Raw genomic sequence first — 13,144 nt, forward strand, 5'->3', positions numbered from 1 at the left:
AAGGTGGGCTAGCGGTTACATACGAGAGTGACTCTACCTCGATGGTATTTCCTCTATTGTCGGTCTTCCATGGCATAATCTATGACTTAATGTTTATAGCACGTCCAAAAGCATCAGACATACATATATTAAGATAGAGACCACTAGTTGACATGTATCTAAATATATTTCTTAATAAGTGATCCCATTAACATATTCCTCTCAACACTCAACTATGCATTAGAAAAATCTTCACACATATTATTAATCTTTTTTTTGCGAAAGCACACATATTATTAATCTAAATATTCATATTCATACAACCACTGAAATACATTGAAATAATTAGCGCATGGGTGTCATCTACTCCAGTTTAGTAGTGTGCAGTATACAATGCATTAGGCTTTTCTATAACTTAATGGATAGAAGAGCACAACTAGATAAAATAAATCAATAAAATGATTATTCTGATACTAAATAAATGGATATATGGTATGGTTAAGTTGATTTTTTTAGGGGTGGTACGGTTAAGTTGATGAGAGTCTCGAAACTCAAACTGCTGCGGCCGCTTTCCTTGGATGAAACCCACGAGACGTCGGCCCAGTCTCGAGTAGCTGCAGACCACACCTGTCGGCCGCTTCGACGATTCCGGCGACGGCTGCATGCTTGGCCCCCGTGCTTAGCTCCTTCCCATCCGTGCTCACATCCGCCACCATCCCTCCAGGAGAGCGAATAAACATGTCAACGACGCACGCGGCAGGCCCGACGACATCCGCCTCCCACAGGGTGCGCTCCGCCTCTTGGTCCGTCGCCTTCCCGACCTTGAGCGAAAGCACCCTGGTGACATCGAGGCGGCGGATGCTCCACCCAGGCAGGCATCGCAGGCGGTGGATCTTCCGGAGCTGACTGCACACCAGCCTGCATGTGTTCTCCTTGATCTCGCCGACGGCGGCCTCGAGGAGCCCGGCCCGTCGTTCCTCGTCTCCCTCCAGCGCCCCTGCCGCCTCCTGCCGGAAGTAGGTGTCCATCTCCGGCACGCCAATGGCCCTCCTGATCCCACGGGAGTAGTCCGCGTCCGCCCGGTAAAACTCCCGCACCTCGCCGACGAGCCCTTGCTCCACCATGCAGTCGACGCGGTCGCCGACGTACCGCTCCAGCACCGACGTGTCGGCGTCCACCCAGAGGAAGCAGCAGTCGTACCGCCGGCGGAACCCCGGCTCGCCGTCCAGCAGCGCCTCGAGGTAGCTGTTGGACCCGCCGGCGATGATGGGCAGGCGGCCCCTCGCGAGGACCGACTCCACGGCGCGCGTGGCGTCGCGCCGAAACTCCGCCGCGGCGTAGTCGGCGTCGGGGTGCACCCCGCCGATCATGTGGTGCGGCACCCCGGCTTGCTCGCGGACGGTGGCCTTGTTGGTGACCACGGGCAGGCCGTCGTGGACCTGGATCTTGTCCGAGTTGACGACCTCGCCGCCGAACCGCAGCGCGAGGTCCACGGCCAGCTTGGACTTGCCGGTGGCCGTGGCGCCCATCACAATGACCACCTTGGCTTTGCCATTGCCGCTCGCTGCCGCGCTAATGGCCCCCATATGCATGCACAAGTCAGAAGTACAGGTCGTCGCGTCTGTTCGCCTGCTGCGCTCGAGAAGAGCCTACGATTTTCGAGGAGGTCGATCGGTGCATGAAACTAGCGGGAGATGGCCGTCTATTTATACTAGCCTGCACGTAGAATTTTGGTTCTTGACGGTGTGGTTCTAGGAAGGGAGGAGACCGTCACTGTCCTGAACCTTAGCTGTGTCCAACGCGCATGCTTACGTTCTCCCCACGGTCAACTTTCAAAAAAACTAAAATTCCGATGGTCTCGTCACTGGCAAGCTTGCTGCATTTTGTTTAGCATTTCTTCGTTTCATCGGTGGATTGGAAAAGGAACGGTCTCTCTCGGGTTCCATGTCAAGATCACAGGAACCTGACACGTACCTGCATTGCCCTGCCAGTCAGAACACAACTGGCAATTAAGCTACTCCTGCAAATACAACCGGCATCACTACTATATATACTCATGAATGCTGATTCACAAAGTTATCTGATGGTTTTTTTTAATCACAATTCGCAAAACAAAAGCTATCTGATTTTTCTTCTTAAATTTGAGTCACGCATTTACCTTATTACTACCTCGCCGGTGTAATCTTAGGTTTATTATCCTTACGCAATTTTAGGACCTGAAGTTTTCAAAAAAGTTACCGGGGCGAGACTGAGAATGAGCCAAAGGTTAACAGTGCCTCCACGTTATGAACACAGATAATATTCGTTCAAAAACATTAGTACTGGTCAAAGTCACGAGTTGACCGGTATTGAATTTGATTTATTCAATGCGGGGATGTGTCAACTGTACTATGTGAAGTTACTCGCGGTGTACGTACGTGTTTGTTTCCCGATCGAGTCGGTGGGTCTGAACGTCCCGAACTGCTTCTTCCAGGGAAACTTGATCGATTCTCGCGGAGAAAAGAGGAAAGACACCGCAGTAATTTGCACGTTGCAGGGGGTGAAGAGACCGAGCACCGTGATGCTAAAAAAAAAAAAAAGAGAGACCGAGCACCGTGCTTTTACCGTCACCGTCACGGAGTTAGACCGCGCTCGCTTGAGGAAGATTGACCCACCGTCTAGAATGCATGGACCAGAAACTAATTCGTGGGGACTGAAATGGCCCGGATCTGTCTACTAGAGCTGCTTGTTCCAAGTGGAAGGAAGGAACTCGAGGTATGAAAGCCCCATGAGACTCCCATGCATGCTTGAATATTTCTCAACAAGCAAAGCTAGGACAATCTTTGTTGCCAAGTACTCCAACATCCATACTTATTACATGTATCCAACAGCAACTCGTGCTTTTTTGTGTGTGGAAAGGGCACCCACTCATGTTGAATCTATGATATTGTCTATGAGAAAAACATATACAAAACCATTTAACCCGGACTCTTCTTTATTATGTCAAAAAGGGGAAAACCAGACTCTTTCTTCTCGCGAATTATATTGACGGTAGGTAAGCTAAAGTTACTCAGCTATTAATCGCTCACAAATTGGTGGGTGGAGAACTTTTACTGGTACCATTGGACTTCTCGTACGTATCGAAGACTTACATTTGGAGGAGTCAACAATCACGAACAATCCTGATAAAAAAAGTAAATAAATTGTGAAAGTTGTTCTTGTAGAGGGGGGGGGGGGGATAGCAGGTGCTACGGGCTTCACATGGTCCCATGCTAGCGTTGGATCTAAGATCCAATGGTCATCATATGAGCTTCAACAAATTTTCAAAACAACCCTATAGGAGCCTCATAATTATGATAAGGTCTAGGGCTCCTCGGATGACCTCGGATATCATATCTAACGGTTGAGCTCACTCTGGTGCATGGGAGGAATACCCGTTTTTGCCTGTTCTTGTAGTATACTCTCTCTATTTCAAACTGCCAAACATATTACTCTCGCTAGGACAAGCGCTTGACTAAGAATTACTCTATTAGCATGTACTTTATGTGACATAAAGTTAATGTCATCGAATTCGTATCTCAAGGTACTTACTTGTGGTTATGATTTTGAATTACAAAAATTACATCATAATATATAGTACAATTGTTGGTCAAAGACTTGTCTTAAAGAAACTCAATATTGTTGGTAATTTGAAATGGACCAGGTACAATAAAGGATGTGCAGTTGAGTACTCCACAAGGCTCAACAAATAGTCTTGTGCCAATAAGTAATACTAATATTCAAAAGGCTCTTTGCTTGGGGTCACAGCCTATAGCAAAGCCATCTAGAGATAGCCAGCGTCGAGGGGAAAAGGGGTTGCTTTGACCACATACTATTACTCTGAGCTTTCCACATTATTTTTATTTATTTAAAATGGAGGCAAAAGATTTGCCTCATCCATTAATTAAGAAGAGATTGGAGTTTGATTGTTTGTGTTATAACACACCCCAGTCCCCAAGTTACAAAAAGAAGTCATTACTCTTCTCGCATGATTGTTCCTAATTTCTTAGCACCAGCGTTCACCCAAAGTGTCACCTATTTCTTGATGTTATGTAGAAGGAGCATGTGAGGGCTCTCTGTGGTGGAAGACATATGCGTTTCTTCCATTAGAAATGGACCAAGATGTGAGCATAGTGAGCAAGGCCTTCGCTTGCAGTTTGGGATGGTAGTGTCGGATAAGCCAACCCACCATTCCTTAGCGGATTGCAACAAGTGTCACATGGAAGTATCAATGCACTCAATTTGTATCCACTCTTTGATCATGAACCAAAGCCTTATCGTGAATCGACACTTGAAGAAGAGGTTATCAACCGGTTCATATACCTGCTTACATAAAGGGCATAGGCCATTGCTCGGCCATCCACGTTTAATAGTACCAAGGAATTGGGCCTTGTAGGCGGACTCCTCTAAGTACTTTTCACTATTGTTGTGTTAACACACTATGTCATCCTTGGCTCACCGAGGTGGAAGCCCCGCAAAATGACCCAATGCTCATGAATTCATGAAAGTGCGCGAGATAGAAGCTTGGCGTCATTTTGATCTTGGAAATCCAAGCATCGTCCTTCAAGGCTTCCCAAACCTTCCGACTTTTTCTTGTATAAGCCTCGTTAATTGGGGTGCAATGTCTTTGGGTTTCCCAAAAGGCATGTGCACACCATTGCCAATAGTGATGATTGTGGAGGCATAGAACAAGGCATAATCCATGTCATCACAAGGGTTGCCCATATCAACCCACATCTCTTATAACAAAACCACCTTAGCCCGAGGGCCGGTGCATCATATTTGTCATGCGAGGGCACAAAAAAAATCCAAACTCCCATGAAGACATGCATTGAGCCCCGGGGCGGGGGCGAGGGGGGACCAACACATTTCAGCAAAGACTAGTATTGCATATCACTGTCTGTTAATTCTAATTGTTTTTAGAATGGATAATTGTATTGAACTAGTGGTTAGGGCCTGCCATTGCGGGCCTCTTGAGAGGAAGCTCTATGTGTATTTCTCCCTCTTAAAGAAGAAAAGGGAAAAAACCTTACCTTCATCTCACAATTAGAAAAAAAACTTTCTGGCAACACGTGGACATCACATCCATCTCAAAAAGAAAAAGGAAAAGCCTAAAAAAATCTCAAAAAGAAAAAGGGAAAAGTCTCACTCCCATTTTCTAAAACTAATCTAAAAAAACTTTTCTCAAAAGAAAAAGGTCTCACTTTCTTCTTCCAGAAATAATCTAAAAAACTCAAAAAGTGTCTTGCCATGTCCAACTAGCATACGCCACGTGGCCATGCTGGTTGGCCGCCCTTCTCCCACACGTTAATGTGATTATTGCATATAATTAGACAAAGTATGAAATTCGACTCCATTCAAATATAACCCGTGACACCTAGCCATGAAAGAACAATTAAGAATGCCTATGATGGGAGCACGAAATCAGCAGGTGCCCATTGGGAGGCTCCCAAAGTGGGCAGTTCGATGGGTTGTGAGCACACCAAGCGGTGTGCCCAACCACCGCCATGTATCGTGCGCTGGCCGCAATCCCGTGAGTACAATTTTTTTGCACGTTTTTTTAAGATTTTGCTTGGTCTTTTCTAGGTTTTTAAAATTTGTTTTTAGCTGATTTTTCTGTTTTTTCTTAATTCTACGTCTTTTTCAACTTATGTCTCGTAGTAGGGTGTGCTTTTCGCGTGAAGCATAATTCCGCTTCCCCCAAAAAGTGAAGCAGTTGTGCTTCCATGGTTGTTTTTGTTTTTGATTTTTTGTTTCCTGGTTTTTCTGGTTCGTGGATCCTTTTTTGTTTTTTCCTAGTTTTTACCTTTTCCATGGTTTCTATTCTTTTAGTTTGCTTGTCTCAGTTTTTTTTTGGTTTCCAGTTTTTTCAGTTCGCACGTGAAGCACTGCTCGTGTGTAAATTGAATTGTGCTTGCCCAAATAAGTGAACCACACACCAACGAAAGCACAAGTTAGTTTACTTGGAAGTATGGGCTAGTACATGTTGGAAGCACAAATTATTACAAGTTGGAAGCACAAATTTGGCTGGAAAAAAAGTTTGTCGAAACCTATCAACATGACATCTAGTTTCAAAAAATATCGACACGAGAAATGCAATGGTGAAAATGATTCATGATTTGGATGCACGATTCAAGAGATAAAACATTTCGAGAAAATGAATCTACAAAAATGAGCACAAACAAACTCACCCATGACAGTGCGTGGAGATAAATTCAACCAAAACTCCCTCGTTGCAAAAGTGTCGCACATGTGGTGTCCCGCTTGTCGCAATCAGAGGAGGCGGGACTGATCTTTGCAAGATGTACCCCTTCATGAGTGATTCAGTGTCTATGATCGCGTCAATAGACATTTAGTGAGTTCCAACATTATGCTTCAACATTATTGTTGTGGTCCACCTAGGGCATAGCCTGCAGCTACCTATGGCACTTTGGAAAATTTATCGAGGGTCGTCGTGTTAGTTCTCCATGATAGCTTGGTTGTCGTGCAGCCTATCGGCTATGATACCTCGATCGTCAAACAATCGGCCTCAAACCTAACCTTGGGACCGACGCGAGCGACGTGAAGACAAAAGGTACATCATCACATATTAATATTGATTTGTAGAGACTATTGATTTTTCAGAAAGGATCCAGATCTATTATAAAAATTCACCAGAAGTACAAATCGCTTCAAACATAATATAAAATTACATCGAGGTCCCTAGACCACCAAATGACCACCACCCCTGCCAGGATGAGCCTTGGACGTGTCACTATCACTGCTCATCTACTGGAGCCGTTTTGACCTTGTCGATGACATCCACAAAGTCTTCGTGCACATGCCTCTAACGAGCAGCGCCCTGGAGCCGCACTCATCGCGGATGGACCACTGAATACATCTGAAGCACCTGACAATAACCTCACAGTCCCAAGGAATCAATGCCGAAGCTCCATCGGCCACGTAGAGATGGACGAACTCAATGAGGATCGCGGCCTGGAAGACAAACTTGAAGAAGAAGCATCGCCATCTACCAGCGTCGCACCCGCGAGGACTAAAAAACCCTAACCAAACTACTAGCTGAAGTGTAGGCATCAGGATTCCCCTCCCTGCCACTGGCCGCCAAAGCGGTAGATGGAGGGGAGGCGAATCCACGGGCTGTCTGACGTAGCCTAGTGGGAAAAGTTTGCCCTGGCCGCACATGGAAGGGGGGAAATGCTTCACTTTATAAGGAGCTAGATTAGTAGAAACTAGTATTGGTTAAAAGCTTTCAGTTTTCCTTGTATAGTAACTTAGAATTATATGGGGTAAAAGAAAAAAATATTGATTTGGAACTCTAGTTCATTAAAGTTTAAGCTTTATTATCATTCAAAAGTGAAGAGTCACTGACCAACTAAGGAGATGGAGATAGCACCCATCTTATTTCAGTTAATATGCAAACTCCTCATTAAAAAATTGTGGCTCTAGTAAAAGTTCCACTAAGTTAAAACTAAAAGTGTGTCATATGGCATACAATCTACAACTGTGGTTATTGGATTATTGGTGCTCTTTATGCTTAAATCAGGACTTTGCGAGGAATAAGGTTTGTCGCGTCATATTGCCGTTCTGCTGGTGTTTTTATCGTCGAGAGGGGATGCATGGAACTGCGTCTTTGGCGGGTCTTTCGATATCCATAACTTATTGAATGTGAACTTGAATTGAGAGAAAAGGTGTGCTACATGTCTTCATTCTTGTAAGTCCATCAATATCAAGAACATAAAAGAGTTTTTATAGAGAAGGATTTCTCTTCAGTTCTAATACTTTTCTTGAATGGCTCGTGTTGCGCTAGTGATACGAGGGTAAAACGCTGGAGTTGGCTTGCTGACTCGAGGAGGGAAAGGCTCCATTTGCTTCAGTGAATGGAGGAAGAAAGACCATAGTAAATGACTATGTAATTGATTGATGGATATGATAGTGGTGCAAGATCGAGACAGAGGAACCATAGGAATTTTATGCCATGTTCCTTGCTTACTTCTCAAGCCCAATATCATTCCTCCTGTAAGACAATAGGTTTTGGGGGAACCGGCACGACCCTCTAGGGGTGGCCTATCACATATATATAATGAAGGGGTACAACGTTACATCATACGTACACATATATGGGAACTATACAATCTAACACCCTCCCTCAATCTTAGCCACTTCCTAAAGAAACTAGAAGGGTAAGATTGCACCGACAAGTCTAGAACTGTGATAGAGGCAATGGCTTGGTGAAGATGTCTGCAAGTTGATCCTTGGAAGAGATGAACTTGATCTGTAGTTGCTTCTGAGATACACGTTCCCGTACAAAATGATAGTCAACTTCAATGTGTTTCGTTCGGGCATGAAATACCGGATTAGCAGACAGGTATGTAGCACTGATGTTGTCACGCCAAAGAATAGGAGACTGTGATTGAGATATACCCAATTCCTGAAGCAAAGACTGTATCCAGATAATTTCTACAGTTGCATTAGCCACAGCCTTATACTCAGCTTCAGTACTGCTACGCGAAACAGTAGCTTGTTTCCGAGCACTCCAGGCGATCAAGGTAGAACCAAAGAACACAACATAGCCCCCCGTGGATCGCCTGTCATCCGGACTGCCAGCCCAGTCCGCATCAGAATAAGTCGAGATGACCCCAGAGGGGTTTGGTTGAATGTGCAAACCATAGGACAACGTGAAGCAAATATAGCGCAAAATGCGCTTAACCGCAGACCAATGAGTGTCTCGAGGTGCCTGAAGATACTGACATACTCTGTTGACAGCAAAGGAAATATCTGGATGTGTGATCGTCAAGTACTGAAGCCCACCAACAATACTCCTATACTGTGTTGCATCAGCAGAAGTCAGAAGCTCACCATCTACAGCAGTGATCTTGTCAGTGGTAGACATAGGTGTAGTAGTCGGTTTGCACTTAAGCATCCCAGCCCATTGCAATAAATCCAAAGCGTACTTCTTCTGCATCATAACAAGACCATCAGAACCAGAAGCAACTTCCACGCCAAGGAAGTAGTGAAGCTTCCCAAGGTCTTTGACCGCAAAGTCAGCACCAAGAGACCGAACAAGAGCAACATCAGCCAACGGAGAGGAACTGACAAGTATAATATCATCCACATAGACCAGCAGATACATAGTAACTTCGGGCCTTTGTAGAAGAAATAATGAAGAGTCAGCAGCCGATGATGCAAAACCATGAGCATGAAGAGCTGTCTCAAGACGAGCATGCCAAGCACGAGGAGCCTGCTTCAGACCATAGAGTGCTTTGGTGAGACGACACAAATAATCGGGATGATCAGGATCAGAGAAACCAGGGGGCTGCCACATATAGACCTCCTCCTCCAGTACACCATGGAGGAAAGCATTCTGCACACAAGCTGACGAAGAGACCAACCCCGAGTAACTACAAGAGAGAGAAGAAGCCTGATAGTAGTAGGTTTAACCACTGGACTGAAGGTGTCTTCATAGTTAAGACCATAGCGCTGCCGAAAACCTCGGGCAACCAGCCGTGCCTTGTAGCGCTCAATAGACCCATCAGAATGCTTCTTCACTTTGAAAACCCATTTAGAGTCGATTACATTAACACAGGGTGGTGGCGGGACAAGAGTCCATGTCTTGTTACGAAGAAGAGCATGATACTCCTGCTCCATGGCCTCTCTCCAATGAGGTATACTCAGAGCAGCTTGATACGTACGAGGCTCAGAGGCCGGATCCGCACGAGCAGCAGCCAGACATGCAGCCAACCAAGCAACAATACCATCATGGCGCTGTTTGGGCTGAAAAACACCACTGCGGCTCCGCGTATGTGGTCGTTGAGGAGCCACGGGAGCCACAGGAGCCGGAGAGGGCTCCGTCGATACTGGACTGAGCGACGACGGCGACGACGATGATGATTGAGACGCCCGGCCAGTGACGGAGATGCCTCAGCCAGCACAGGCGAGAGCGCGTCGGGGCTGGGTGAGCTCAGCCCAGGCGAGATCGGCGTGGCAGGCCGAGGGGCCGACGAGACCGGCGTGACAAGCCGAAGTGGCGAGGCCGGCCCAGAGGCCAGAGGCGCCGAGATGAGCGACGGAGGCACCGGGGGCACTGAGACGGTCGGCAAGGGCACCGAGGCCGACGACCCAGGAGCCAGAGGCACCGACGCAGGCGGCCCAGAGACCAGAGGCACCGGCCCAGAGGCCTGGGGCGCCGAGATGCACGGCGTCGCTGGGTGATCAGTCGAACGTGCATGGGCACGAGGACCGAGGCCATGTAGGGGCGCACCCTGATCGTCGTGAGCCGCTGGCGAGAGCGACGAGGGAGGCGATGATGCCTCCAAAATTTTCAAACGAGTCCCACGTCCCGTGCCTGCACCATGGTTAGGCAACAATATAGGAGAATATGCAACATCATCAAATTGGTCAGAGGCAACAGAGGATGAATGCATAGATGGTGGTTCAGCAGTGGACACAGGAAGTTTGGCAAAGGGAAAAACATGCTCATCAAACACGACGTCCCGAGATATATAGACACGATTTGTGGGAACATGAAGACATTTGTAACCTTTATGAAGAGATCTATAGCCAAGGAAGACTGTAACACCCCCAATGTCATGCTATAGTAATCCCCTGTTAATGGTGCCATGTCATCACATTACTGTTGCTAATCTTCACTTGATCCAAATCACCATTCAAATTCAAATCCAATCTAAAGTAAAAAAAATCATATTTGTCAGACATGAAATCTAAAATGTTCATCTTGTGCCAAATAATCCCATAACTAATATTGGTAGTGAACCAACATTTTCACAAAGTGATTAAGGGCACTAAATTAGCTAAAACAATGCTTATAACTTTTGTTTAAATGCTTTTTAATTTGTAAAAATGCTAACCTGTTTTATTTAAGTGCTAAACTAATTGTGGCAGTAGCCTAAAACATGATGATATTTTAGGTGTAAGTTTTATAATTTCTAAAACTGTTTTGGTTCTGAAAAGTTTTAGAAAACAGAAAAGTTTTCAAAAGAAAAAAAACTAAAAGAAAAAGAAGAGGTGAGAGAGAGAGAAGAAGCCCCTGACCCCCCCTTTTCCTCACTGGGCCTCGACCCCGCCGGCCCAGTCGGTGTAACGCCCCGAGACCGATGTGCCAGGTGTCCTCCAGTTATTCGCTGTTGTTGTCTTGTCATTGCTTGCGTGTCATGCATTGCATATCATGTCATCATGTGCATTTCATTTGCATACATGTTCGTCTCATGCATCCGAGCATTTTCCCCGTTGTCCGTTTTGCTATCCGGCGCTCCTATGTCACCCGGTGCCCCTTTCTACCTCTTTTCGTGTGTGGGTGTTAAACATTTTCGGTTTGGACCGAGACTTGTCATGCGGCCTTGGTTTACTACCGGTAGACCGCCTGTCAAGTTTCGTATCATTTGGACTTTGTTTGATACTCCAACGGTTAACCGAGGAACCGAAAAGGCCTCGTGTGTGTTGCAGCCCAACACCCTTCCAAAGTGGCCCAAAATCCACCTAAGACCTCTCCATCATCTCGGCCGTTCGATCATGATCGCGTGGCCGCAAACCGCACCTCATTTGGACTCTCCTAGCTCCCTCTACCTATAAATATGTGGCCTCCCCCGAAATTTCGCGCAGTACAAACCCTAGATCCAACTCCCTCCACGCCGCCGGACATGTCTGCCCACGCCGGACGCGTCCACCGCCGCCGGCCACATCACTCCAGCAAATCCGGTGCTGCCACGTCATCCCGGCGACCGCTCCCGGCCAACCGGAGCGCGCCACATCAGCCCGCGCCGCGCCCTCTCTCCCTCCCCCCGCCGCGCGGCCCGCAGGGCCCAGATCCGGCCCGCGCGGGCCCGGTCACCGCCGCCGCCGCCCGCAGGTGCTTGGCCGCACCCGCCGCGAGCGCCGCCTCACCGCTGCTGCCTGCTCGGTCGCCGGCCACCGCGCGCCGCCGCCACCCCGCTCTCCACCGGCGCCCTGCCCCGCCACCTCGGTCACCGGTTCTTCGCGTCGTCGCCGCCGTGGAGGAGCACGCCGCCGTCCTCCGTCCGGCCGGCCTCCTCCTCCTCGACCACGCCCGGTCGTCCTCTCCCTCCCCGACAAGTCCCTCCGGCCACCACGAAGTCCAATCGCCGTCGCCATGAACTCCGGCGAGCCTCAGAGTGCGTGCTGTTACAGTGCCCGGCGAGATCCCGATCTGGATCTAGAGCACGGTTGACTTTTGCCTCCCTAACCCTAATTTTTATGCGATCTTTGACATGCCGTAACTCTGCATCCGTAGCTCTGATTTGTACGTGTAGCATATCAAAATGTTCGTCTCGACGAGTACATCATTTCATCTCATTGCATCATTTTCATTTGAGCTCATCTTGACGCCCGAAATATCGTTGGAAGAGGGCTATGTGAGTAATTTGTCAGATCTGTTTCAGCAAATGGCATTTTGTCATTTTTGGCATGATTAATGTGTGCATGCTATGCTCCTGAGCTCTACATGCCTACTTGTTAACTGATTTGCATGCTCCAGTTTTTCACTAAGTCTGAATCTATTTATGTTTTTGCTATGTTCACATGCTTGCAATTGTACTTTCTGATCCCTTTTGGCTCAAGGTCACTAAGGGACTTTTGTTAAGTGCTTTGAGTAGCTTCATGACATGCCTTGCTTTTCCATGATATGTTCCTATAGCATGTAGTTTTCATGCTCTAAAGATTGCTTCCTGCTGATAAATTCCAGACCTGTGTTAATTTCACCAAGTCTGAAACCTGTTATCATTTGCACTTTTGCCATGCTTGTTTGAACTTGTTAATGGCTGAATTAGCCGTATCTCAGTGTTCATCTTTTGTCAAGCATCTTAAGTGGATCCCTACCATGTATTTTGTTGCCATGTTTGAGTGCTGTAGCTTATTTATCTTGATGCATTTAGATGGCTACTTGCTGTTAATCACAGACCGGTGCCATATTTGTTTTGCTTGCCATTTCCAAACCGTGCATTCGATTCCGGTGATCTTTATATCAATTTCAACCGAAATCACCTCACTTTTCCAATGGCACTCTTGGATTTCCAAGTTGAGGCCAGGTTCAATCATTCCTTTCCCAAATCATGTATATGCATTGCATACCGCATCCCGCATATCATACCATGTTCATGTGTTGGTTGTTTACCAT

At 47.0% G+C, this 13,144-nt stretch overlaps 1 pseudogene; it reads right to left on the minus strand.

Annotated features, from left to right (window-relative positions):
• Nucleotides 1–299: 299 nt before the first annotated feature.
• On the minus strand, nucleotides 300–2,019 carry LOC125530158 (adenylate isopentenyltransferase 5, chloroplastic pseudogene; annotated as a pseudogene).
• Nucleotides 2,020–13,144: the final 11,125 nt, after the last annotated feature.

This window comes from Triticum urartu, chromosome 3A (assembly GCF_056163025.1).
Source record: "Triticum urartu cultivar PI428250 chromosome 3A, HENAU_Tu73, whole genome shotgun sequence".
NCBI classification, from domain to species: Eukaryota; Viridiplantae; Streptophyta; class Magnoliopsida; order Poales; family Poaceae; genus Triticum; species Triticum urartu.